Here is a 26,527-nt window from a genome sequence, read left to right on the forward strand (position 1 = left end):
CTCTCTTTGGATTTAATGGACAGAGCTTTGGTGACAGACAACTCACAGGGATGGCTTCATCTCTGCCCCCCAACGTCTTCACCATAGATTCCTGAGAGCAGTTTGCTGGGCCAATGGGAGTTTCACTGGTCATGTAACTCACTGGATTTTCTGCAGTCAGTGTCATCACATTTCTGGGCTCTGCCAGCCAGCACAGGGGAGAGAGTGAGTGTCTCCGCACAGCCCTCCTGGTAGTGCTTGTGGTCAACGTTCAGAAATGCTCGAATCCGACCTCTGAAACACGTGTGACTTTCATTTGACATTCTCTTGTGATGAATGCACAGAGCACCTGTTTATATGATTACACTTCATGTGCATAGATGGGATACAAACTTTCAGTTAATATCTCAGTTTGCTTCAGACTTTGGTTTTGGTAACAGTTTGTGGCATGATTCACATACCATACAATTCACCCATTTTATTTTTTTTAAGATTTTATTTATTTATTTATTTGACACAGAGAGAGCAAGAGAGAGACAGAGAGCAAGCACAAGCAGGGGGAACGGCAGGCAGGGGAGAAGCAGGCTCCCTGCTGAGCAAGGAGCCCAATGTGGGACTCAATCCCAGGACCTCAGGATCATGATCTGAGCTGAGGGCAGCTGCTTAACTGACTGAGACACCCAGGTGCCCCAATTCACCCATTTTAAAGCGTGCAATTCAATGTGGCTTTTTGAACTATTCAGAGTTGAACAACTACCACCACTGTCAATTTTGGAACACCTTCATCACCCCAAAAGGAAACCCCATGCCCACTAGCAATCACTCCTGTCTCCCCAGCGCCGGGCAACTAAGCTTTCTCTCCATAAATTTGTCTATTCTTGACATTTCATATGAGTGTGAACCATACACATCTTTTGCAATTGGCTTCTCTCACTTAGCATGTGAAGTATCGCTCAAAACATAATGTCTTATGTTTTATCCACTTTGTAGCATGAATCAGGGCTTTATTCCCTTTTGTTGCCAAATAATATTCCACAGTCTGGACAGACCACATTTTATTTATCCATTCATGTCTTGTGTCCATTATCTTAAGGGATAATAGGTTTTGCCATTGTTTTTTGTTTCTAACTTACTGTATTGGGGAAATTTACCCTTTTATGTAATTAGCCCTTTTATATAATATATATGTATGTAGATGCACAAATGCATATATATATAAGCTATTACAATTTATATCATACAATATTATATATGTAATATATATGTTCTTTCTCTCTTTGCCTTGTTATTCCAACTGGCTTATGGGCTTTTTCCTTTCCTTGCAAAAGTTTTTCTTTTAAAAAAAACCCTCAAATTTATTCAGGGGTTTGCATCATGGTTTAGAGTCCTTTCTCTCATTATGAAGAAACTCTTCAATATTTTGTTCTAGCACTTACTTGGTTTTGTTTTATATACTTATATCTCTTAATTATTTGCTCTACACAATATGGAGGATAAATCCAATTCAGTTTTCAGCAAACCATTTATTTTTAAAAATGCCTTTTTTTGGTAATGATGTGTGATGCCACTTTCTCAATGCACTAAGTTTCTATAACTAGTTAGATTCAATTCTTAGCTTGGCTATTCTCTTTATGTGCTTGTACTAGATGGTTTTGTTAAAAAGTGTTTCTATTGTGTTGTAATATCTGATAGGCCTCGTCCTCCCTAACCTCTCTTATTTTTAAGTGTATCAGTAGGCTACTGCTATGTCTCTGTTTCAAAGTTTGTAAACCTTAATTACATCCTCAAAGTCCCTTTTGCCATGTGAAGTAAGAGATTCACAGCTTCCAGGGACTAGGGAATGGACGTATTATGGAAGCTGCTCTGCACTACTGCGGAGAGCAAGGCTTGGGAGGGGGAGCTCTGGGAAGATAGAGATAGAGATGGAGAGTCCTCTAGGACAACTGTGATTGCGAAGGATCCCTTGAAATTCCACCTCTGATTCTCCTCCAGGAGCACTTCCCAAACCTACTTCTGGTCTCAGCCAGGTTCCATGACTACCTGTGATGAGTATCTAGGGTCTCTAGGGCCTCTAGGGCCTGAGGGCCACCACCGATAAAGAGGATGAAGAGGGTGTTTCTGTGCCTTGGAATGGACAAATCCCAATGGAAACCAGGAAGAGAGCCAAGCTCTGTACTCAGTCTGTGACAGCTTAATTTGGTTTTGCTAATTTCCATATGAGTATTGGCCACATGTTATTTATTCTCTTTCTGTGTGAGGCTTGAGCTATAAAATGAGAGAGTTGTGTATAATTTCTTTTTTTTTAGATTTTATTTATTATTTATTCATTTATTTATTTATCTATTTCATGTACCTGTTGGCCATTTGCATGTCTTCTTTGAAGAAATATTTGTTCAAGTTCTATGCCCATTTGTAGTTGGGTTGTTTGTCTTTTTGTTGTTCAGAGTTCTTTGTATGGTGAAAATCGGTTGCCAAAATGGAGTCAGGAGGTTTTGGCCAGGAAAGCTGTCATGCTCTACCACTTGTAGTCAATGGCGGACCCAACAGGAAGAGGTGGAGTTGAACTTACATGGACTTGACCTTGCTCCTGGGTACTACTCCTCTATTCCGGCCAGGGAGAGAGATGCTATGCTTATCCCCCGGGGAAACAGCTCGGCCAATGAGAAGCCATCACACCCTTTTTTTAAAAATTTAAATTCAATTAGCCAACATATAATACATCATTAGTTTCTGATATAATATTCAGTGATTCATCAGTTGCATATAACACCCAGTGCTCATCACCACACGTGTCCTCCTTAATGCCCATCACCCAGTTACCCCATCCCCCACCCACCTCCCTTCCGTAACCCTCAGTCTGGTTCCCGGAGTCTTCTGATGCCCGCTTAACTCCCCTGGACTTTTAGTTTATTGCAACCTTCCCAACTTACCCCCTTTCTCCTTAAAAATCGTACCTCCCTTTTGTCCCCTGGACTTGACCATGATTTTGGCGCAGCATGTTTGTTCTGGTCTGGGATTCTCTCCTATTTTCCAAAAAACCCATCTTTTGCTGGTGAAATAACTGGCAAGGCTTATTTTTAAGGTCACCAGCATACTGTAAGTCTTCCCTCTGCACAGACGGGTCATCTCCACAGATGACTCTTTGCCGGTCCCAGCTCAGCTCCAACTGCACTGCTTCAGCCCCTGGTCATCCCTATGCAGCCTTGTTCCCCCATGGAACCCCCACTTCTCTCTTTGTCTGGCCATGACCACATGTTTTACAAACATTTTGTCCAGAGCTTCTCTGCGTTTGGAGCTGAAGGGGACTCCAAACATGGGCCTGGTCTGCCATCTTGACTATGAAGTTTGACACCATAGTCACTTGTCTTTTTAAAATTTATATTGGTAAGGACAATTAACATGAGGTCAATCCTCTTAACAAATTCCTAAGTGTATAATCCGGTATTGTTACCTGTAGGCACAATGTTGTACAGCAGATACCTAAGACTTGCTCATCTTGTAGAGCCGAAGGTCTGTACCCGTGGAATATCGCCTCCCCACGTCCCCTCCCCCCAGCCCCTGGCAGCCACAATGCTGCTCTCGCTTCTACATGTTTGACATTTTAGATTCCTGAAGGAAGTGGATTCATGCAGTATTCGTCCCTCTGTGACTGGCTTAGTTCACTTAATACAATATCCTCAACGTCCATCCATGTTGTTACAAATGTAAGATTTCCTCCTTCTTAAGTATATTTCCTGAATAATATTCCATAGTATGTGGATGCCACATGTGATTTATCCATCCATCTATTGAGGGGAACCTAGATTGTTTCCACATCTTGGCCATGGGAATAATGCTGCAATGAACAACAGAGTGCTAATTTTCCTTCAGGATCCCAATTCAGTCCTTTTGGATCAATACCCAAGAGTGAGATTGCGGGATCATATGACAGTCCTATTTTTAATACTTCGTAGAACCTCTATACTGTTTTCCAGCAACTGTACCAATTTGCCTTCCCACCAACAGTGTACACAGGTTCCAATTTTTCTGTTTCCTCTTCAATACTTTTTGTCTTTGTGTGTGTGTGTGTTTCGAGAATAGTCATCCTAATAGATGTGCAGTGATATCTCATTGTTGTTTTGATTTGCGTTTCCCTGACGATGAGTGATGGTGAGTGCATAATCAGTCCTTAAGGATACCCCGTGAGGATGGGTACAAGGTTTCTATTTTTTAATATACAGCTTATAGTTCCCTACTGCTATACATTTTCATATTTCTGTGCCTTTCTCTTTTTCAAATAAGTAATTGTGAGATCCGTTATTGAACATCTGTCTTCTGATAATCCGAGCCCTGCTGGCACTGTGACTACATCTTCTCGTTCACAGATGAATGTCCAGGGCCTGGAAAAACATCTAAGGGTTCAAATGGACATTTGCTGGGTGACTGGCTGAAGGGAAGAAATCCCCATATATGGAAATCTTGAGAAGGGAAGTGGTATTCCTTTGGGCACACCCAGGTTGTATGTGGCCAACGGGGCTGACTCAGGATTGGAAACTCTGTCCCCACCCTCTTCAGGAGGGAGGTCACGCCTAGTAGATAGAAGCTTGGGCTCACCACAGATCAGGTCTCACTTGTCCGCAGGCGTCCTCTGGAGCTCCCTCCTCTGAGCCCGCCAATGGGAAAGCCCCCTGCTGCCTGCATCCTTTGGGTCCGTCAGGTGTGCCAGTTTCTGTGGTTTTGTCCATCTGTGCAGCCTTGTCCAGTGGGAGGCAGCGCCATGACCATCACTTTTATAGTCCTTCTCTGCTTCGGTGAGTTTTTGGAAGGTTGGGGATAAACTCCTGTGTGGGAGAGGGGAGCCCTCTCAAGGCCAGGCTGTGATCTCTCAGGAGGTCTCATGAACTTGGGATGCTCAGGAAAGGTGGGGATCTGCTCAGGAGTCAGTGACCTCTCACTGGGATCTCTCTCCCAGGACTGTGTCTGGGCCAGATGACCCACGTGCAGGCAGGTGAGCCCATCCCCAGGGGTCCCAGGTCCCACTTCCTCCTTGGGCACAAGATAGGACTCCCCTCCCTGCCAGGGCATCCGGAGGATGGAGGAGAGGAATGTTAAATTGATCAATAAAGAAGGTATACAAGGTGCCCCAGGGCTGAGAGCTAGTGGAAATTGAGGCATAGAGAATATAGGGACTGCAACTCTGACTCTCTTCCAGAGACACTGCTCACACTGATCATCTGGGCAGAGCCAGGCCCTGCGGTGGCCCAGGGGAAGCCTGTGAGCATCTGGTGTCAGGGGTCTCAGAAAGCTGACCAGTACTTCCTGTACCAGGAAGGGGTCTCAGAGCCCTTGAGAAGGGAGTTTCCCCTGGGACCCAGCAGCAAGGCCAAGTTCCCATTCCCACACATGACCTACCACCTTGCCGGGCGCTACTCCTGCTTGTATCACAGACAAACAAGCTGGTCAGTTCCTAGCAAGCCTCTGGACTTGGCAGTCACAGGTGAGCAGGCACTTCCATCTACACAGGTGAGGTGACTGTGCCCGGGGAGGGACCTCCCTTTCTACAGCAGAGTCCCATCGGCAATCTGGGGGTGGTGTTCCTCTCTCTTCCCCTCCCCCCCTTTTTTTATTATGGTAAGAACTTAGAACATGAGATCTACCTTCTTCACAAATTTTTGAGTGCCCAATACAGTACTGTTATAGGCACAGTGTTGCACAGCTGATCTCCAGAACTGAACTGAACTTGCAAAACTGAAACTCTATACCCATGATCTCCCTCTTCCCCTCCCTGCAGCCGCTGGCAGCTGCCATTCTACTCTCTGCTTCTACATATCTGACCCTCTTTAGATTCTTCACAGAAGTGGAATCATGCAGTATTTGTCCCTCTGTGCCTACCTTATTTCACTTAGCACATTGTCCTCAGGCGCCTCCTCCCCTTTTAACACAACTGGCTTGTTCTTTCCCAGGAATGTTCAACAGACCCAGCCTCTCAGCCCTGCCCAGCCCCATTGTGACCTCAGGAGGGAGCGTGACCCTCCAGTGTGGTTCATGGCAGGATTTTGACTGGTTTGTTCTGTGTAGCAAAGGAGGAGAGGGCCACCCCAGACACCTGGACTCATGGCGCCAAGCTGATGGGTGTTTCCAGGCGCTCTTCACTGTGGACCACATGAGCCCAAGTCACAGGCAGACATACAGGTGCTATGGTTATTTCTCCAGCTCTCCCTATGTGTGGTTCACCTCCAGCCACATTTTGGAGCTCCTGATCTCAGGTGAGGAATTCAGGGCATGATCCTAGAACTCCTTGGGTCTCCATACCTGTGAGAGGAGCTTCATCTCAGGTGGAATACGGGGTAGGATGAAGTTGGGGCAAGAGAGCTCAGGACTCTGGGAGCCAGCAGTGGGAGGCCTGTGGGAGGAGGAGGAGGAACCTGACCCTCTTGGAAACCAGAACCACCTTTTCTCCCAGGTGTCTAGGAAACCATCCCTGTCAGTCTTGTCAGGGCCGGTGGTTGCTCCTGGACAGAGCCTGACCCTCCAGTGTCGCTCTGATGTTGGCTACGACAGATTCGCTCTGTCCAAGGAGGGAGCACGTGACCCTCCCCAGCGCCTTGGCCGGCAGCCCCACGCTGGGCTCTCTGGGGCGAACATCTACCTGGACCCTGTGAGACCCTCCTACGGGGGCCGGTACACATGCTATGGTGGACAGAACCTCTCCTCCGAGTGGTCGGCCCCCAGTGACCCCAGGGACATCCTGGTCGCAGGTGAGGAGTCATATCCCAGCTCACACTCCCACTTTTCTTGGACTGGCGTTTCAGGGTCTTGTTGGAAGTGGGGGCAGGGAGCACAGGCCGAGAGATGCCAGGACAGGAAAGGGCAATCTTGTTTTTTCCAGAACGCAAATATTCTTTGGTTTACTCATCAAAATCGCAAATAACGAAATAGCAAAAACCTTATCAGTTAAATTAAAAAGTGACATTCTTTATTTACCTATCAAACCTTATAAAGTGCAATCTTAAGAAAAGTGGGAACAGAAGCCAGCAGCCGCACTTGGATGGAGCGCCTGAGTGACAGCTCCGCTCAGCTCAGGGGAGGGGCAAGAGGGCGGAGCCGCCCCTAACACCCTGGACTCTCTCTCCCAGCCCTGCCCCCACAGGGGCCAACTCCCACAATTCTGCCAAGCCGGGGCCCTCTGTGGCCCCAGGAGAGAATGTGACCCTGCGTTGTCAGAGCCCCAGCTTGTTTGATACGTTCCTTCTGTCCAAGGAGGGGGAAGCCGGCCCCCGCCCTGCACCTCAGATCTCAGCACCAAGATGAGGAATTTCAGGCGAACTTTGACTTGCGCCCTGCGACGCTGGACCACGGGGGGACTTACAGGTGCTACGGGTCACTCAGCAGCACCCCTTTCCTGCTGTCACACCCCAGCGACCCCCGGAAGCTCATGGTCACAGGTGAGGGGCTGTGCGAATGTCTTCTTCCCCATCCCATCTGTCTAGTGTCTAGATGACCCCACAGCAGCCACTTCTCTGGATGCACCTTGTCCTTCCCTCCTCTGCTCCACACCTCCCACTGGGCCCTGACCCACGTGTGAAATGCAGCATCTCTGAAAAAGCCAGAAGACTTGCTTTTATCTACTTCTTTTTTTAAAATTTTTTATTGTTATGTTAATCACCATATATTACATCATTAGTTTTTGATGTAGTGTTCCATGATTCATTGTTTGTTCATAACACCCAGTGCTCCATGCAGAATGTGCCCTCTTTAATACCCATCACCAGGCTAACCCATCCCCCTGCCCTCCTCCCCTCTAGAACCCTCAGTTTGTTTTTCAGAGTCCATCATCTCTCATGGTTCCTCTCCCCCTCTGACTTACTCCCCTTCATTCTTCCTCTCCTGTTATCTTCTTCTTTTTCTTTTTTCTTAAAATATGTTGCGTTATTTGTTTCAGAAGTACAGATCTGTGATTCAACAGTCTTGCACAATTCACAGCGCTCATATCTACTTCTTTAACAGGAATGCATTGACATGGTCCATCCCAGAAACTGTTCACAAATGGGATACAAGAAGAGTAGTTACCTCTCAATCTCTGCTACCACTTGCTCAATCCCCCAAAACCAACCCGACCACACTCACCTACTTTTTCCCCCCTGAACATTCAGGGAGAACCTACAAACATGTCTTCCATGGGTGGACAAACATCAACATCTTATAGACACAGTTCTGATCAGCTCTATTTTTAAAAAATTAAATACATTCTAAAGAATTATCTGGTATCAGTAACACAAATCTCTTTTAGACTTTTTAAGCGTTGTATAGTTGTTTCTTGCTTGAAAGTGTCAGGATATATGTATGCAGTACCCTATAATTTGGCATTGGCAATTTGTTTATTCCCAGACTTTCCATAATACAGATTATCCTCTGATGAATATCTTTGCACATACCTAATGCACAGGGGTGTGTAGAAGCAATTACCCCTCATCTCTTGGTTAAATTCTTAGAATAGAATAGCTTAGGCAAAGGATGTTGTCTTCATTGTGTGGTAAATACTGACACTCTCTCTTCCTATGCCTCACTGTTTGCCACTCTTCAGTTTTGACTTAAAATCCTCTCCCAAATGACACCTTGGCTGGTGACCCTATACAAATACCCAATTAACACCTTTTATAATTTTTTAAAAAATGTTTAATCAGTCCTAAATGTATTACAGACTTTTCTATTTATAGCTCCATCTTAGCTGATACACATTTTCCTCCTTCTTCTCCTTCTCCCCCTTCCTCCTCCTCCTCCTCCTCCTTCTTCCTCCTCCTCCTCCTTCTTCTTCTTCTTCCTCCTCCTCCTCCTTCTTCTTCTTCTCCTTCTTCTTCTTCTTCTTCCTCTTCCTTCTTCTTCCTCCTCCTCCTTCTTCTTCTTTTCTTCTTCTTCTTCTTCTCCTTCTTCTTCTTCTTCTTCTTCTTCTTCTTCTTCTTCTTCTTCTTCTTCTTCTTCTTCTTCTCCTTCTTCTTCTTCTTCTTCCTCTTCCTTCCTCCTCCTCCTCCTCCTCCTCCTCCTCCTTCTTCTTCTTCTTCTTCTTCTTCTTCTTCTTCTTCTTCTTCTTCTTCTTCTTCTTCTTCTTCTTCTTTTCTTCTTCTTCTTCTTCTTCTCCTTCTTCTTCTTCTTCTTCTTCTTCTTCTTCTTCTTCTTCTTCTTCTTCTTCTTCTTCTTCTTCTTCTTCTTCTTCTTCTTCTTCTTCTTCTTCTTCTTCTTCTTCTTCTTCTTCTTCTTCTTCTTCTTCTTCTTCTTCTTCTTCTTCTTCTTCTTCTTCTTCTTCTTCTTCCTCTCCTCCTTCTTCTCCTTCTTCATTGGGTGTGGAGCCTAATGCAGGGCTCAATCCCACAACCCTGAGATCAAGAGTCAGATGCTGGAGTCAGGCACTCCACATTTTTCTTCTTAATAAGAACATTGATTATTCTTTATTACCTTCACCAAGACACACATGCACATGCTGGTACACATACTCTTGTGTATTGTATACATATAAACGTCTCACCACATATGTCTCTCTCTATATACAGATATATGTAGCACATAAAATACATTATATAATATGTATATTGTATGAATTTATAGTATGTGATTTTATACATTTATATATAGATATATCTTATATATCATATGTGTAGATAATGTACATAAATACACACATATGTATATAAATACATCTATTTATATTTTCAGATAGTCCATAACTATTGGCTCAATAACGAATGAATGAATGAATGGATAGATGGGTGGATGAAATAGCAAAAGAAAATCATTTGAAAGTTCTTAACACAGATGCCAGATGAAACTGAATGGGCCAAGGCTGAGCAGAGACTGGTAGCCCTGGGTGCCCAGCCCTTTGTGTTTCTGACCCTCAGGAATCCCTGGGCACCCACCGCTCATCCATGAATCCAGGATTCTCAGCTGAGAATTAACTCAGGACGCTCCTCCCCAGGAAATTAAGCTCAGGGTGGGCTATTGCTCAGTCTGATGAGAGAGCAAGAAAGATCTAGGTGTGAGGGATTTCCAAACAGGTGCACTGTCAGCTCATGGCATAGGGTGTGGCTGAACCCTTTTTTGTCATTAAGACTCCAAAGCAAAGTCTAAATGCAAAGGAATTGGAGACAAGAGGGTTTGTGCCTCACCTACAGCTGCAGGAGGGATCACTGTGAAAGCTGAGGTCCTTCCTTGGGACAGGAGAAGGGAGATTTGATAATTCAGATCCTCAGGGGAACACTGGGCTGAGATATCCCCAGCTACTCATCTGCTCTGCATTCCTGACTCTCAGGGGCTCCTGTTACTATCACCCCATCAGTGCAGACTCCAGACTCCATGAGCGGTGAGTAACAGAACACAGTCAGCCTGCGGTGCATATGACCTGTTCAAGGGGAGGAGAGACCTAGACCTCCCCTCTGGGTGCCGTGGTAGGCGTGACCTGTCCTGCCCTGCATGACCTCTCTGTAGGCGTGACCTGTCCTGCCCTGCATGACCTCTCTGTCCCATTGTCCCTAGTGCCACTTCCAGATCACACACTGGAGAATCTCATCCGAATGGGTCTGTCTGCCCTGGTCCTGGTGGTGCTAGCAGTGTTGGTGTTTCAGGCGTGGCACAGCCAGAGAAGTGCCCAAGGTGAAACCAAGAGGTAAACTGAAGATGATGCTGCACACACTCTTTGGGGTTTGTAGAACCTTAGAACAGGATCACACACACACACAAGGTTGCAATGTCACAGAAGATTCTAAACAGGTTCATGAACTGTATGAACTCTGTGGTGAAAACCTAAAGGCAATGAAGCAGTGTTGTCTGTGCAGGAGGCAAGGACCAAGGCTGGGAATGCTCCCTGGAGGAGGCTCCTCCACCATGAATCTTGCCCCTTGCCTTACTGCCTCCTTAGTGTCTGGCTTCTCTTATTCCCCCACCCTGATGACATGAAGTTTCATCCACATGAAACATTTGTGCCCATAACTCCACTCACTTTTTTGTTCTGTTCCAACACTGTGTATCACAGATTTCTTTTTGTCACATGCACGCTCCCTGATGGGAGTTTCCAGTCTGTCCCTCCAGCTCTAAGTGCAGAGACTCAAGTAATGTGGTTGAGTAACTGCTTTGACGGACTGAAATTTATATCCAGCCTGGAAGGTGCAAGCCCAGAATGACATCCCAACACCTTGTCTGGATTCTGCAGGCTTCTCTCTCTTCACCAGGTGCTTACTGCACGGCTCCTCCCCCAGCATCAGCTCCTGGAATCAGCACTCTTCTGCGTGAGCCTCTGGTGCTTTCCTGTGTGACTGGTAGTGATGATTGCTCCTTCAGGGTTGTGGTGCTAATTAAATGAGACTGTGAATTCCAAGATGATAGAGAGATATTTGTTTGTTTTGATTTCAAAGCATTGCTGGAGAGTAGGTAGCATTTCACACACTGCCGGTAGGTGTGCAAATTGCTCCAACCAGTTTGGTAGGGGGTAGTGTGGATTTTCTGGCTGAGGGGAAAAGATATGCAGCTATGATCAGGCAGTCTGACACCTAGAAGTTTGCCCTGGGGAACCCCGTGCACATATACCCGAGGATATAGGCACAAGAGTCAGAGGAGAAGCATTGCTCCCATAGGCCAAAAACTATAAATAACAAAATTCCACCAACTGAAGAATGAATGAGTATTTTGTGTTACTTTTATACAATGGAATATAATACAACAGTTAAAATGCACAAACTAGGATTAGAAACATAATAAATACAGATTGATCTTATAAATACAATGATGAGTGAAAGAAGAAAGCCAAAAAGGATGCATGCGATACTATTGCATTATTAACAAGACACAACATAAATTATGTAGGAGTCATAAAAGGTGCAAAAACCATGAAAAGGGATGAAATGATTAATTTAAAATCACAGTGATGGTCACCTGTAGAGAGGGCACAACAGCGGGGTATTTTCACAATGGACATTACTACTGGAAACCATGTGGGAAATAGCAGATTATCTGAAACCTCAACCCAGGCTCTGGTCTAGAGAGGAATCCAGTACCCTGGTTGGACCTTAACACCAGATGGGGTGGCCTTGTATGGGGTGGACTTGTCACTTTTTAACTCTTATGGGAATGGTCAATATTACACAGTGGTCATGTGTGCAAGGATTTAAGTTGATGCAGTAACATCAAGGGTAAGGGACATGCAAACATTTTAGTGTAGCCACAGTGTGTGGGATAAAGGAGAGAAACACATTAATTCTGGAGTTGGCCAAAGGAGCCTTGGCAGTGCACTGAGAAGCTCAGATGCTCATGGACACAGGTAATGGGCCAAGCTCAACTGGAGAATTTGAAAATTCAAAGATCAAGAGCACTGTCCACTGCCTCAACTTGGAGCATAAGAGATACTTTGTTGTTTCCAACATGGAGGATATTTCTCAGCTAACAAATCATTCCTGCATACACTGGTGAAGCTCCAGAATCCTGTGAGGCCACACTTGGAATCAGTAATCTGCACACTATATCCTTAAAATGTGGGGCCTGGGTGGCTCAATTGGTTAAGTGCCTGAATTTGGCTCAGATCATGATCCCAGGGTCTTAGGATGGAGCCCTGCATTGGGCTCCCTGTGCAGTGGGGAATCTGCTTCACCTTCTGCCTCTGCCCCTCCACCCACTTGTGCTGTCAGTCTCTCTCTCTCTCTCTCTCTCATAGATAGATGGAATCTTAAAAAAACAAATCCTTAAAATGTGAACAAAATCTCTGAATCCAAGAGAACTCTACATCTGATATAAAGATCTCAGGGAAGGGCACCTGGGTGGCTCAGTTGTTAAGCATCTGCTTCGGCTCAGGTCATGATCCCAGGGTCCTGGGATCGAGCCCTGCATTGGGCTCCCTGCTCGGCGGGAAGCCTGCTTCTCCCTCTTCCATCCCTCCTGCTTGTGCTTCCTTTCTCGCTGTGTCTCTATCAATAAATAAATAAAATCTTAAAAAAAATAAAGATCTCAGGGACGTGCTTAGGAGTTCTTGAGGTTTCTCAGCTGATTCTGTCATTGGCTTATGATATGAGAGAGGAAGTAGGGAGCAGAGGGAGGCATTGACTCCACCTCTTCTGAGGGAAGGAGAAAGAGAAGCACATCCATAATGGAGATAAATTATCTATATGTATATCTGAAGAGTTGGGGAAGAAGGGGAGAGAGAAAGAGAGAGAAAGAGAGAGGCCAGAACAGAGATCAACCAAGTCAGCAGTGAGCACCTGGTCTCTAACATCCTGTCAACCTCCTGTATCACCTATGTTATTGACCTCAGCCCTCCCTTCCCCTCTCTTCTTTCTCTGGAGGAGTCTTGTCTTGGGGCAAACCACAGTAATATGCCCTCCCTGTCACCTATTTTCAAGTCCCTGTTTAGGGATGGAGAGAGTTTGAGTTTTTGGATACGTGTATCTGATATCTGGCTTGCCAAATTCTATTCCAGATGTCTGATGGCTTGGCACCCATATTGCCTGGGGACTAAGGGCAGAGTGGGTGTGTAATAAATCTAATGAAATAGGTACAACCTAACATATGCACAGAATAAAATGGAAAACAAGGGAGCCAATCTGTCCTCCAGAAACTTGGAGATGCTCAGGGCTTTGGAAAAGTTGTGCATGTGGAGTGTGGAAATAACACAGGGAGAGAACAAACCAGTTGGTGGAAAACTGAACCCCACTCATCTCCTAGACCCACAAGATGATCTAAAATTGAAACTGTTTTTCTTTGAAAACATGAGGAAGTTCCAGAGCAAATTCTTGCGTAGATTTTCCTTTAGGTAATTCTATTGTAACTTCTGATTGATCATCTTGTCAACCTAACCTGAAATTGGGCATGCAATGAGCACCTTGCAAATAAAAGTAGTTTTAAGGCAGAGAATTTCCCTGTCCAAAGGCCAATAGCCTTCAACTGAATTTGGATTTTTGAAAATTTTTATTTATTTATTTGAGAGAGAGTGAGAGTGAGAGAAATCACAGAAGGAGAGGGAGAAACAGACTTGAGGCTGAGCAGGGAGCCCGATGTGGGGCTTGACCCCAGGACCCCAAGATCATGACCTGAGCTGAAGGCAGACACTTAACTGACTGTGCCACCCAGGCACCCCCAACTGAGGGAATTTGAAGTGAAGTTTAGGTAACAGCAAATCCTAGATACAACAAATATAATAAATATCCAATATATTATGTTGAATGTTTACATTATCCAATAATATTATCCAAGATAATAAGTGTATTCTCCTGTATTCAAATTGAGAGGAAATGGTCAACCTGGACTTTGAGGTTTAGCTCATTATTCATTGGGCCCAGTACAGTTAAGCAATGGATGGGGATTAGGCATGGGATTTATTCTATTCTGAGACAAATTTTTTCTCTGTCTCACTAAATTGATAGTCTAAAGAAAGTTACATGTACATGGAAAAAGCCAGAATTTAGCAGATGCTCAGAATGACCTAACTGATGGGAGAACTGACAATACTCTAATGACAATACTCCACAGACAATACTCTAATGCTGGTATTTTGGGGTCTCCCCGCCATGTGACTGTAAACTCCCCAAATGATCCACATTAACTCAATCCAATCAGAACACCAAACAACTTGAAGTTGGAGCTGGGAATTGCCTTCCCAATGTCATGTAAGTTGTCACTGAAAACCCAGGATACCCATGTTCCTCAATTAAAATGGAGGTCAACCATTTATTTTAATTAGGTAGTGTTTTGAGTATCTCACAAAGGTTTGATTTTAGTGTGACACATTCAGGAATCAGAGCTAAATTTTTTATTTCTTATGATTTTTTATTCTAATGTGTTAGGATTCACCCATTTGAAGATCGTTTGCTCAAGATAGTCTGTAATATTTCCTTCTTCCTCTTAACCTCACTTAATTTCTATAATACCAATTCATTCTTGGCATTTAGCTGTAACTTACATAATTTAATTTTTCCTCATCACCTTCAATCTGAGGTCCATAAAGTAGGTTATTTCTTTATCTTATGTTCTCATATTGCTTTAAACCTTTCCTCCACGGGACCAATCCTTGTACCTATGTTAGGCTTATTTGTGTAATTGGTTTATTAACTGGGCTTTCCCAATGACAGTAGACCTTGTTAAAGGGCAGAAAATACATCTGCTTCACTCAATGTTACCTCTTCATTTCCTGGAGTGGCTGCAGGTTGACATGCTTAGATATTTCTGAAATGTACAGGGGTAAGCCTTCCTGAATGGCGAATGGGTGAATAAATGAGTAAGAAGAAGTCTTGGGCTGGTTATGGTAAGGATCATATCACTGGGGGGAAAAAAACCTTATGGCATTTTCTAATCCTTAAATTAGTGTCAGTGACTCTGAAAGTAGGATCTAAGACAAGAATATGAGTGCAGGTGATTTATTTGGAAGCAAGAGTGAGTGGGATAGGGAGAGGGCTTCCTGAGGTCACTGCAGTAGGTTATGTGGATAAGACTACCCCAAGATCTTTAAGAGAGAACAGAATACCACCCAGAATTTTCCTTCCAAAGGATGAGACTCTTGGGCATATGTTTATGGGCTCCCATTCCCTATTGCTTTGAGTTTTCCCCCAGGAATTGTCAGATCCTTCAATTTGGGGCTAAAATTCCTTCCAATGAAGTCCTCACAACAAATATGGAGAGTGCATGGGCATCCTTGAGATGGGGTGCACATGCACATGCTCCTGAAACGTACAGAGCTGTCAACCAGATCTAATACACAGTCAGTAGTCACCCAGAGGGAGATGAAATGGGGATGCTTTAAAACATAAATTCAGTGGATTTAATGCAGCATCTGCTAATTTGACTCCTAGCACTTCTGCAAGTTTCCTTTTTTTATGCCTTCATGTGTATTTTATTATTACATAAAAAACTGATTCATCCCAGAACACTTAGATAAAGTAGGAAGAAGAAATAAAAACTGAATAATCCCATAATTCAAATCAACCTGCGTTAATCCTGGTATTTTCCTGCTAGTCTTTTCTCTCTGTGGGCATAATAAAAAATTAAGATCACGTGTAAATATGCATCCCTTCGTTCCCTGACTTCTTTGCTCAGTAAGGTGTGTTTCTTCCCAGATGATTAAATGTCCTTAACTCTGATTTTAACTGGCTGGAGGTGGTCTCTAACCAGAACTGGATTGGCCATAACTTCACTGAAAGGTGGGTACTCAGGGTATTTCCACTTTTTGGGGGTCATAAACAGTCACCTCAGGCAGCACAGAGCTCACTGGTCAGTTGTCCCCTTTGCTTTGAGTGCCTTCAAAGACCCAGTCACTTGACTGAAGAAGCCGGAATTTGCTCCTACAAATGTAGGAAATAAAGCCCTCAATTTCCACAGCAAACACACAGGTTAGCCTGGGGATAACCTTCAGGTTTGGCTTTTATCAAACCTCTGCTTCTTTGCCTTCTGGACCACAAGGCACTTTTGCTTTGAGGCCTGCTTCCTCTTGCCCCTCCATTTTCTGTTTCACTTCTGAAATCGGAAGCTCCTCTCATCCTTTTTAGGGAGAACAGAGCTGAACGGTGGCCTAGAACAGACCACAGTACCAGATCATTCCAGGCCATACCCATTGGAACTGATGATCATCTGGACCTAGATGCTTGCCTGCACCTTTGGCGTGTGCTCAGGGGTAGCTGAGAGCTCAGATAGGAGCAACCTGAAGTGGAGGGGGCTGATTATGCTATAGGAAGAAACATCTAAGAATTTTCTGGAAGGCCAAGGTAAAGAAAGAATCTCCTGCCTCGGCATATCACTGGGTTTCATCAGCTCTTAAAGAAACTTCTGGAGGGGAGCCTGGTTCGCTCAGCTGGAGGAGCATGTGACTCTATCTCAGGGTCATGAGTTTGAGCCCCCATAGAGATTACAAAGGAAAAAAAGAAAAGAAAGGAAAAGAAAAAGAAACTACTTCTGGAAATTCTGGCCTAGAAGAAACCATTTATTCCTATTGTTTTTCTTATCATTTTGTACTTTTGGCTTCTTTTTTTGTAACATCATTGACTCTCCAGATTAGACATATATTTACAGTGCTTGCATTTCCACAAATTTTCCATTGTGTTCTGTGCTAGGAAACTAGGCCAGTTGCCAAGGAAAAACAAGGAGGATATATTATAAGACTTAGAATGGACCATAGCCATTTTTGTTTGTTTGTTTTTCCTTATTTTGACAATGGAAGATCTCACCCTATCGTGGTTTGTGGTTATTCTACTCTGGTAGGGATATCGAGTGGAAAACAGAGCTGGAAATGCAGGATGAGACAGTTCTTTGAAGACTTTGAGTAGCAGGGAGAATTTGAGCACGTGGTCCTTAGGGAATTGGGCAAACAGGGATGTGGGCGAGGAAGGGCTGTATCATGAGTGAGAGTGCATGGCAAGAAGGGAAACAACCTGGAAAGCCCTAGGGACTCCATGATAAAAGTCACTCATAGGTAAAAAAAATATCAAATATACTCAACTAAATAATATTTTGAGTCCTCAAAATATTACCAAGGAGCTTTCTTTCTCGAGCAAAAGTCCACATGGGAAAATGAAAGAGGAAGAAGAGCTAGGAAAAAACCAAAGAAGTACAGCTTTGGAGATAGGACTGGGCTGACTCAACCAAAAGTGACCACGTGATTAAATCAAGTTGCTGTGGACACAATAATAGATAGAAAAAGCAATGTGATATAAAGTTCAGACGTGGACTCCAGTGCATGTGGAAATTCAGGATGTGATAAATGCTAATAAGATGATATATCAAAACACCTGCACAAAGGTGGACTCAGGGAGAAAGGGATGTAACTAGACCCATAGGTCATATGGTACAGATTAAATTTCCAAAAATCAGAGAACTAAATATAAAATAGGTAAAGCAATGACTCTCAGAGATATGTGAAGTAGATGTGACTTTCAAGATGTTATTCAGTTATATGCTAATTATACCTCAATAAAGCTGGGAAAAATAAAAAATAAATGTTTTTCTTAAAAAATAAAATAGAACCGTGCTAGGTGGCTCAGTCAGTGAAGTGTATGCCTTCAGCTCAGGTCATGATTCCAGGGTTCTGGGATCGAGTTCCGCATCGGACTCCCTGCTCGACGGGGAGCCAGCTTCTCCCTCTCCTGCTCCCCCTGCTTGTGCTCTCTCTCTCATTCTCTCAAATAAATACAATCTTAAAAAAAAAATAGAGTTCAAAATCCAGATGCAGTGCCAAGAAATAATGGAAATTGGGCTACATAAAAATAAAACACATCTTTGCATGGCACAAAAAATAAGAGAACAAAACACAGATGGAGACTAAGAGAAAATATTTATAATGTATATCAAAGATTATGTATTCCTATGTATATGCATATACATATATGTGGACATTATATATATGAATGTCAATTATTGAAGAAAAATAGACAAATTGCAAACTATACAAGTAGGAAATTTTTAAAAAGATTAAAATGGCACTTGTGATGAGCACAGGTGATGTATGGAAGTATTGAATCATTATATTGTACACCCAAAAACTAATATAACACTGTATGTTAACTATTACAGAATGTTTATTTTTATTTTATTTTTTAAAGGCTTGCATTCTTTTCTTACTTTATTTTTCAATTTTATTATGTTATGTTAGTCACCATACAATACATCATTTGTTTTTGATGTGGTGACCCACAATCCATAGTTTTTGTGTAACACCCAGTGTTCCATGCAGTACGTGCCCTCCTTAATACCCATCACCGGGCTAACCAATCCCTCCCCCCACCAAAACCCTGTTTGTTTCTCAGAGTCCATAGTCTCTCATGGTTCATCTCTCCCTCCGATTTCTCACCCTTCATTTTTCCCTTCCTTCTCCTAATGTCCTCCTTGCTATTCCTTATGTTCCACAAATAAGTGAAACCATATGATAATTGACTTTCCCTGCTTGACTTATTTCACTTAGCATAATCTCCTCCAGTCCCATCCAAGTTGATGCAAAAGTTGGGTATTCATCCTTTCCGACGGCAGAGTAATATTCCATTGTATATATGGACCACATCTTCTTTATCCATTCATCTGTTGAGGGGCATCTCGGCTCTTTCCACAGTTTGGCTATTGCAGACATTGCTGCTATGAACATTGGGGTGCATGTGGCCTTTCTTTTCACTACATCTGTGTCTTTGGAGTAAATACCCAGGAGTGCAATTGCTGAGTCATAGGGTAGCTCTATTTTTAAATTTTTGAGGCACCTCCACACTGTTTTCCAAAGTGGCTGTACCAACTTGCATTCCCACCAACAGTGTAAGAGGGTTCCCCTTTCTTCACATCCTCGCAAACATTTGTTGTTTCTTGCCTTGTCAATTTTTTGCCATTCTAACTGGTGTAAGGTGGTATCTCATTGTAGTTTTGATTTGAATTTCCCTGATGGCTAATGATGATGAACATTTTTTCATGTGTCTGTTAGCCATTTGTATGTCTTTTGAGAACTGTCTGTTCATGTCTTCTGCCCATTTTTTGACTTATTTTTTTGGGGGGTGTTGAGTTTGAGAAGTTCTTTATAGATCTTGGATATCAGCCCTTTGTCTGTAGTGTCCTGGGAAATTCTACCAAACATTCAAAGAAGAAATGATACCTATTCTCCTGAAGCTGTTTCAAAAAGTAGAAACAGAAGGAAAGCTTCCAGACTCATTCTCTGAGGCCAGCATTACCTTGATCCCCAAACCAGGCAAAGATCCCATCAAAATGGAGAATTTCAGACCAATATCCCTGATGAATATGGATTCCAAAATCGTCAACAAAATCCTAGCTAATAGGATCCAACTGTACATTAAAAGGATCATCCACCACAACCAAGTGGGATTTATCCCTGGGATTCAAGGTTCAACATTTGCAAATCAATCAATGTGATAGAACACATTAATAAGAGGAGAGAGAAGAACCATATGGTCCTCTCATTTGATACAGAAAAAGCATCTGACAAAATACAGCATTCTTTCCTGATTAAAACTCTTCAGAGTATAGGGATAGAGGGAACATTCCTCAATTTCATAAAATCATCTGTGAAAAACCCACAGCAAATATCATTCTCAATGGGGAAAAGCTGACAGCTTTTCCCCTTAAGATCAGGAATACGTCAAGGATGCCCACTCTCGCCATTATTGTTCAACATAGTACTAGAAGTCCTAGCAACAGCAATCAGACAACAAAAAGAAATATAATTTATTCAAACTGGCGAAGAAGTCAAACTCTCTCTATTCGCAGATGACATGATACTCTATGTGGAAAACCCAAAAGACTCCACCCCCAAATTACTAGAACTCATACAGCAATTCGGTAATGTGGCAGGATACAAAATCAGATTTACTTCTATAAAAAGAAATGCAAATTTAAACTAAATTGAAATGTTATTTTTTCTATTTGGCAAAAATTGGAAACTTGCTAACTTGCTTTTACAAATCTGAGAATAAACAGAAATGCTTTCATTGTTGGTAGGAATGCAAGATTGAAACATGGACACATGGAAAGCTGGTATGTGTCAAAGGTACTGTTGTGTTTTAGATAGTAAATGAAAATTTCCAGTCTCATCCTAGTATTTATCAAAATACATAGCCACCCAGACCCTCCAAGTCCTGTACCTTTGGGAAATATCAATTTCCTTAAAATGAAGGGATTGCTTTTTTGTGTAAAAAAACAAACAAACTGGACAGTTCACATTTAGGGGAAATTGTCATTATTTACCAAACAACATATGCAAATTACGCTTTTGCCCTAGGAAATGCCTACCAAAAATATGAAAATATATATCCCAAGGCTACTGATTGATGTATTGTTTGTACTTGTGAAGTATTGGGAAATTGGGTTAAATAAACTCAAGTTCATCTCAACATGGAGCCATTTACCACTGCACAGGACAAGAGAAAGTTACTTTCTACTTTTAAGTGGAGTATAGTTGACACATAATGTTACATCAGTGTCAGGTGCACAACATAGTGATTTAACTTCTCTTCACATTAAGCTGTGCTCACCACAAGTGTAGCTACCACCCGTCACCACAGGAAGCTATCACGGTATCATTGACCATATTCCCTGGGCTGTGCCTTTTATTCTCATGACTTGTTCCTTTCATAGCTGGAAGCCTGTATTTCCAGCTCACTTTCAACTCCTTTTGCACATCCCCCTCCAATCGTCTCTCCTCTGGTAACCACCAGTTTGTTCTCTGTATTCATAGATCTGATTCTGCTTTTTGTCTGTTTATTCATTTGTTTTGTTTTTTAATTTTGCATATAAGTGAAATCATATGATATTTGTCTTTCTCCATCTGGCTTATTTTACTCAGTGTAATACCCATTAGGTCTATCCATGTTGTCACAAATGGCAGGATCTCATCCTTTTTTTAAGGCTGAGTACTATTCCATTATTTGTATATGTATGTGTACATCATAACTTCCTTAGCCACACTTGGGTTGCTTCCATATCTTGGCTATTGTAAATAATGCTGCAGTAAACATAGGGGTGAATATGCCTTTCTAAAAATATTTATTTTATTTCTTTTAGAGAAAGAGAGAGAGCAAGCAAGCGGGGGGAGGGGGCAGAAGGAGAGGGAGAGAGAATCTCATGCAGACACCCCACGAGCTCGGAACCCCACTCAAGGCTTGATCTCACAACCCCAAGATCATGACCTGAGCCCAAATAAAGTCGGCCACTTACCCAACTGAACACCCAGGGATGAATATGTCTCTTCAAATTAGTGTTTTTGTTTTCTTTGGATAAATATCCAGTAGTGGAATTATTGGATCATATGGTATTTCTATTTTAACTTTTTGAGGAACCTCCATACTGTTTTCCACAGTGGCTGCACCAGCTTGCATTCCCACCAACAGTGCATCAGGGTTCTTTTTTCTCCACATCCTCAAAAACACTTGTTTCTTCTCTTTTTGATCCTAGCCATCCTGGAAGGTGTAAAGTGATATCTCATTGTGGTTTTGATTTGCATTTCCCTAATGATGAGTGATGTTGAGCATCTATTCATGTATCTGTTGGTTATCTGGATTTCTTCTTTGAAAAATATCTCTTTCAGGCCTTCCACCCATTTTAATTGGATTATTTGTGTTTTTTTTGGTGTTGAGTTGTATAAGTTCTTTTATATCTTTTGGGTATTAACCCCTTTATCAGATATGACATTTGCAAATATCTTCTTCCATTCCATAGGTTGCCTTTTTATTTTTTGATGGCTTCCTTTGCTGAGTTTTTATTTTGGTGTAGTCCCAATGGTTTAATTTTGTGCTTTTGTTTCTCTTGCCAGAGGAGACACATCTAGAAAAACGTTGCTGTGGCCAATTCCAGAGTAATTACTGCCTGTGTTCTCTTCTAGGATTTTTGTGGTTTCAGGTCTTACATCAAGGTCTTTAATCCATTTTGGGAGTCTTTTTGTGCATGGTGTTAAGACAGTGGTCCAGTCTCATTCTTTGCAAGAAAGTTATCTTTATATATAGTGAATTTTAGGGTGGGTTTTTAAATGAAAAGAAGGATAGAGTAAAGAAGAAAAAATACTGCTGGGAGAACTTTAGAAAACAACATGAAGACATAGGGAAACCAGAAGGCCTAGGTGCCTCGGCTTACTATGGCACAAAGAGATACAAGAAGGATAAGGATTTAAAAGCAGTGAGATACCATCAACCGTATTATTTATATAGAAACGAATCTAGTGGGGGAAGAGAAGGCGTTTGCTTCAGCGTAATGGTCAGTGGCTGATAGAATCAGCTAAGTGGAATTTTAAGGGGGAGCACGATATGTACACACTCTCAAAGTATTTCCCCGCAAATCAAGTATTAATTACAAAGGGCAAATAGAAACTGCACTGTGGAGAAACCTGAGGGATGCCAAATTAACCAAGTTACGAAAGCAAAATCACCCATAAGGAAAAATAAGGACAATGTCGCTGGCGTGGTATTCCACTGCAAAATGCACACCCTGAATCTAAGCATGAGGTGCCCTTGGACAAAGTTCTTCTGTAGGCATCATGGTTTCTTTCTCTGCAGAGCCTCCCCCTTCTCCCCAGCCCTGGATCATTGCCCCTCACTACACCAGCCATGACCAACGGCTGTGAGGAAAGGCACCCGAGGTCTCTGTTCATGCACTTGTTTTAAAATTCATTAATCTGGATGGGATTCCATGAGCTAGGGAGCTCTGGGGATGCACACAAACCACCCAAGTGTGGGAAGAGGTGGTGACCTGGGCAGGACCCGCGAATCTTCTGACTGTCCAGCTCTGACCAGGCGCGGGGCAGTCTTCGCTTGATGGCACATTTGGACAGTGCCTGAAACGCAGAACTGTGCACTTATGACAGGTAGAAATGGTCTTCTGAAAAAGAAGAAGTCCACATCTTCTTTGGGACCACTACAGAGACTGACAAATGAGGAAGTAGCCGTTCTGCTTCTGGTAAAATGTCAGTGTCAAAATGTGAGCGGGCGGGGAGGGTAATGGACGCAGACCCATGCATCCTGTTGCTCAGCGTGGCCTTCCAGGCTCTGTCCCTGGGACCCCTCTGCACAGCTGGGGTAGGCAGAAAAGTCCCCGAGGTTGCAAAACTCGCCACCCTGCTCTGCTTTACTCTACAGGGGAGGAAATTGAGTCATATTTTTATTATATCATTTGGTACTTTTAGAATGAGTCTTGAATTCCACTTTAAAATTCCCCTCAAATTATTTTCTCGGTGGTGTATTATCAATTTACCATTCATTAATAAATAGTCTTAAATTAAGCATTGGTGGTCAATTAAGCAACTATTAACCAATCAATAATGTGGTTATTTGCTGAGTAAATGTTCGTTTATTGTCTTTTACATGCTGGAGCACGGTGTGAGGTATACTCACGGTTTAGCAATGAGAATGGCTTAGAATTCCATGGGGCAATTTATTGCTTAACTCCTTTTGCTGGTTTACAGAATCATTATAACAAATTCTCAAATACACCCCCTACCCTATCAGGGACAATTATTTATGAGGCAGGGAGAGACACTGAATGTGTGTAAATAGCATAAAGTCAGCTTGAAATGCACAATTAGTCACTACTGTGGAGGTCCTAGACACCAGGTGAGATTATGTTAGATCTGTAGGTGAAGGGGAGCCTTGAGTGGGGATTCAGGAGAGATAGGAGTGGGGACACCAAGAGAGGCAGATTCAGATCTGGTATCTACCCTGACATGGGAAGTCACAGGGTAGGAACTTCTGAGTAGGAGAAATGGGGATGAGGAGTTCTTTCCAGTAGAGTCTGTTTCTCCAGAGAGGAGGAAGATCTATGAGCTGTGCCTCATGCACATTCAGTTTTTGGAAGATGTGTAGGAAGTCGAGAATGGACAGAATCACCGTTCCTGTGCAGAGGCTTTTCAGCATTTTGTCTCCCCTCATTTAAAAACAATGCCATTGCCTTCTTTATTGGTAAAATAGTAACCTGTTGCCTCCTGCAGATTTTTTCTTTTTTTCCTAAAACGTGCATTGTTGACCTTACCATTTTGTTAAATATTCAATTACTTCCGGATACCCCCAAACCACTGACACCTGAATGGACCAGTGAGAGTGGAGGCATACTACTAATCAGTAGTTCCCTGGACCCACCCTTGTGGTTATTTCTCTAGTTCTGGAATCCTTAGACTGAACAGACATCCTCAACAGCGGACTCTGGTTTTCTGATGTGTGGAGTAAGAGATTCATTGAAGGAAAGGCCACGTGGAAGGTGCTGGAAATGCCTCTCCCTACCAAATAGTGAAACAAAAGTAATTCCGCACACTCGGAGAGATTGCAGATTCATACCACAACCAAGAACTCAGAAAGATCCAGAGACAATGACGTCTTCCACTCCCCACTCGACTTGCCTAGTTGGTTTGCACAGAAGAAAGAGACGGACCTTGGAGTAGTGGGTTCTTATATATCAGGTGATTCCAATTTCCACTTCTGCTCCAGCTGAAGACCCATAGAGAAACCCATGTAACCCCTGACACCTGGTGTGCAGCTGTTGATTGGTGGGTTTATTGTGGGTCTGTCTATAAAGGCCTTTAGGTTCAGTCTGCCATTAGTTCTCAGGGCCAGTCATACTCTGTCCCTGCCCACATTTGTTCGGGTCCATGTCACATGTCCAGCCCAGCGCACGTCTCCAGCCCTGCATCTGACTCCTGCACATGTCTCCAGCCCTGAGCATGTCTCCAGTCTCCAGTCTCCAGTCTCCAGTCTCTAGCCGTGCATCTGGCTCCAGCCCTGAGTGCATCTCCAGCCCTGTACTATCCAGGCTGCAGGGACCGTGACCGTCCATTGCACAGGACATCACACAGGTCCAGTACACACCGTGTGGATTGCATCTGTGAAACAGAAAGTAGCAACTATTCTAGGTGTTTTGTAAGAGGGTGGGAAATAAATCTCCCCAAATTTTAGGTTCTTGCCACCTTGGTGAAATTTTTAGGAGTCCAATTGCCTGAGGCCTGTTGAGATACCCTACCCAAGGTGAAGACTCATTGCTCCATCTAATCCTCCTACTAATGAGACAGTAGCTCAATCCCTAGGGGACCAGTTTTGGAATGTGGAGACAAAATACATACTGCTCCCTGGGCATGCTACCTCCACCCACTTACTGTGTCTCAAGAGGCTGTTGGTTTTGAGTGGAGTCCGGAACAAGAGAAATCCTTGCAATGGGCCCAGACTGCAGAAAGCCTAAGTTGTATGACCCAAAAGATCCAATGGTGTTTGGAGCTTCTGTGGCAGATGAGGTCGACATCCTTTGGCAGGGAACTATATAGATGAAGTGCAACACAGATATTAAAGATTTTGGAGCCACACTATGCCATTCTGCGGAGAACTACTCTCCTTTTGTGAAGGAGTTCTGGGTTGCTCCTGAGCTCTAGTGGAGACAGAATGCTTGGCCATGAGTCATCACAAGGGTCCTTATGAGTGAAGGAGGGGGCCGGGGGGGGGCAGAGGCAAAGAAGAGACTCCAGAGTACTGGAGCAATGTAGGCTGGCTCTGGAGATGGAAGGGGGCAGCAAGGCATACGGGCAGGGCTAGCAGCTTGCGAAGGCAAGGAAATGGATTTGCCCCCAGGGCCTATAGATGGAGCACAGCCCCGGGACACCTCGATTTTAACTCAGGGGTGTTCATGTTGGAATTCAGTTCTCCAAAAGGATAAGATAATAAATCTGTGCAGCTTTAACCCACTAGCATGTAGTGATTGGCTATGGCAGGAACACAATAGGAAAATAATATACCACATAGTCCTTTTCAAATTGGGTTTCTTTTTTGCTTTTAGTTTTTTGTTTTGCTAATGTGAGCTCTGAAAACTAGTTTGAATCAGTCTAGTCCAGCAATGTATTTCTGGCCCAGACAAAATGCAAACATTCAATAAATACCTATTGAAGCTTGGGTCACAAGGGGGGGTATCAGGCCAGGAAGACAAGAGTTTAAGGGTCAGGTGAGGCCTCAGATATGGTCAGAAACATCTGCAAAGTCCATCGCCTGCCCTAACCTCAGCCCTGGGGAAATGACAGCTGGGCTGTTCCCCTTCCTGTGGGGCTGCTGACGTGACAACCCCATGACAAGGAGGATCAGCCTCCGCATGACCACACCCTGTGTGTCTG

The 26,527-nt window shown here is 43.4% G+C and overlaps 1 pseudogene; it reads left to right on the forward strand.

The window, feature by feature from the left end:
- The first annotated feature begins 4,735 nt into the window (after positions 1-4,735).
- LOC114202082 (leukocyte immunoglobulin-like receptor subfamily A member 6) lies at positions 4,736-11,235 on the forward strand (annotated as a pseudogene).
- Positions 11,236-26,527: the final 15,292 nt, after the last annotated feature.

The sequence above is a fragment of the Eumetopias jubatus genome, unplaced genomic scaffold (genome assembly GCF_037043125.1).
Source record: "Eumetopias jubatus isolate StellerSeaLion01/CBP00866 unplaced genomic scaffold, mEumJub1_p1.0 scaffold_10, whole genome shotgun sequence".
Classification (NCBI taxonomy): domain Eukaryota; kingdom Metazoa; phylum Chordata; class Mammalia; order Carnivora; family Otariidae; genus Eumetopias; species Eumetopias jubatus.